The sequence below is a fragment of the Mustelus asterias genome, chromosome 1, assembly GCF_964213995.1.
Source record: "Mustelus asterias chromosome 1, sMusAst1.hap1.1, whole genome shotgun sequence".
Taxonomy (NCBI): domain Eukaryota; kingdom Metazoa; phylum Chordata; class Chondrichthyes; order Carcharhiniformes; family Triakidae; genus Mustelus; species Mustelus asterias.
Window position 1 is genome coordinate 69486824 of NC_135801.1, and position 2818 is coordinate 69489641.

The window sequence follows — 2818 nt, forward strand, 5'->3', positions numbered from 1 at the left end:
CAAAAATAAAACACGTCTTAGAATCATAGAACCCTACAGTGCAGAAGGAGGCCATTCGGCCCACCGAGTCTGCACTGACCAAAATCCCACCCAGGCCCTATCCCCATAACCTCATGCATTTACCCTAGCTAGTTCCCCTGACACTAAGGGGCGATTCAGCATGGCAAATCCACCTAACCCGCACATCTTTGGACTGTAGGAGGAAACCGGAGCACCTGGAGGAAACCCACGCAGATACGGGGAGAATGTGCAAACTCCACACAGACAGTGACCCGAGGCCAGAATTAAACCCAGGTCCCTGATGCTGTGAGGCAGCAGTGCTAACCACTGATCAGAGCACTCATCTACACTGATGGTGCTACCATTCTAGTCACTCAACCAGAAACTTGGCTACAAAGACACATGGATTGTCTCTCCCATGCCTGTAACCTGTTCTCACTGTACGCATCAAGAAAACCACAGCCATGGGACAGGGTGTCACATCTCCACACGCATAGATGACATGTTGATTTGGACATGTTTTCAGGATGGAAATTGGACACATTCCCAAAAATATTGTTTGTGTATGAGAGAGGTGGCCAGAGCCAGAAGACCAGTATGGTGCCTAAGGCTCCACTTCTAAAAAGCTTGCAAGTGTAACACAAAGAGCCCTCAACATCAACTTTCACACTTGGGACAATTAATCTAACAATATAGAGAAGTGGCAATATTGTCAGAGTGGCACTTGCTGGCCCACAGGTAGTTCAGTGGCTGCAGCAGCTTGACAGCAGGCACCAATGGCAAAAACAGCACCTCATAATGACACCTAAAAACCTCACATGCGGCACTTGTGGCAGAACCTGCCACTCATGGATTGGCCTCTTCAACCGTCAGCAAAGGTGCACCATGTGAAAGTATCCCATTGTTGGTAGATTTTCTGCATGTCCATCACCTCTGGCAGATGGAAAGATGATGATGAAAACCCCATTTAACAACCTCCCTACAGCACTGTGGGTGCACCTACACCTAATGGACTGCAGCGGTTCAAGATGGCAGCTCACCACCACTTTCTCAAGCGCAACTAGAGATAAGCAACAAATGCTGGCCTTGCTAAATGAAGCTCTCTTCTCATGAAAGAATAAAATAAATCTTATTTTAGGATGTTAATTTATCAAGATTAAAGGAAGGAGAACGTATAACGTGACATAGCCATACAATAGTAAATGTAGTCTGCTTAATTGAAAAAGATGAACAAGATAAAATGGCAATAGCAAAATCAAAAATTCCACATGAATTAATTAACATTTTTGCTGAGAATGTGCGATTACTAATGTCAGCTGTGAGGAAAGAAGAAAGAATCTGAGGATGTTTACACAGGGGAAAAAACTAGGAGGCCGGGGGGAATGTATTGACGTTTCAAGGCTTAAAGCAGTACGGATAAACTGAAAACTAATAACTGGTTTGACATGGCTATGAAATCATAGAAACCCTACAGTGCAGAAGGAGGCCATTCGGCCCATCGAGTCTGCACCGACCACAATCCCACCCAGGCCCTACCCCCACATATTTTACCCGCTAATCCCTCTAACCTACACATCCCAGGACTCTAAGGGGCAATTTTTTTTTTAACCTGGCCAATCAACCTAACCCGTACATCTTTGGACTGTGGGAGGAAACCGGAGCACCCGGAGGGAACCCACGCAGACACGAGGAGAATAAAGAAATGTTGATCATTTGCAGCAGCAAATTCAATGCTGCTCACACACACACGCACACAACAACAGCAACACAGAGAAATTAACTACTGCTCGTGCATTGGCCAGGAATCGAACCCGGGCCTCCCGCGTGGCAGGCGAGAATTCTACCACTGAACCACCAATGCTGCTCTGAACTCTGTCACAAACTCAAGCTCAGCTTATCGAAAGTGAACAGTTAATTTCATTTTAGCTACTTGACACTGAGTGTGGTAATTACGTGAAACAGATAACACAGACCCACAGATGGCAATCAGTAAGGATAGGCAACAACACCTCCTCCATGATCAGCCTTGACACTGGTGTCCCACAAGGCTGTGTCCTCAGCCTCTTACTATATTCTTTATACACCTATGACTGTGTGGCCAAATTCCCCTCCAACTCGATTTTCAAGTTTGTTGATGACACCACCATAGTGGGGCAGATCTCAAACAATGACGAGACAGAGTACAGGAATGAGATAGAGAATCTGGTGAACTGGTGCGGCAACAATAATCTCTCCCTCAATATCAACAAAATGAAAGAGATAGTCATCGACTTCAGGAAGCGTAAAGGAGAACATGCCCCTGTCTACATCAATGGGGATGAAGTAGTAATGGTTGAGAGCTTCAAGTTTTTAGGTGTCCAGATTACCAACAATCTGTCCTGGTTCCCCCCATGCCAAGACTATAGTTAAGAAAGCCCACCAATGCCTCTACTTTCTCAGAAGACTAAGGAAATTTGGCCTGTCTGCTACGACTCTCACCAACTTTTACAGATGCATCATAGAAAGCATCCTTTCTGGTTGTATCACAGCTTGGTATGGCTCCTGCTCTGCCCAGGATCGCAAGAAACTACAAAGGGTCGTGAATGAAGCCCAGTCCATCACGCAAACCAGCCTCCCATTCATTGACTCTGTCTACATTTCCCGCTGCCTCGGAAAAGCAGCCAGCATAATTAAGGACCCCATTCACCCCGGATATACTCTGTTCCACCTTCTTCCATTGGGAAAAAGATACAAAAGTCTGAGGTCACGTACCAACCAAATAAACCTGTTGGACTTTAACCTGGCATTGTTAAAACTCTTACTGTCTTCACCCCAGTCC

The 2818-nt window shown here is 45.8% G+C and overlaps 1 non-coding gene across 1 annotated transcript; it reads right to left on the minus strand.

Moving 5' to 3' along the window:
- Positions 1 to 1790: 1790 nt before the first annotated feature.
- On the minus strand, positions 1791 to 1861 carry trnag-gcc (transfer RNA glycine (anticodon GCC)). Its single transcript has one exon. It is a non-coding gene; the product is annotated as a tRNA-Gly (tRNA).
- Positions 1862 to 2818: the final 957 nt, after the last annotated feature.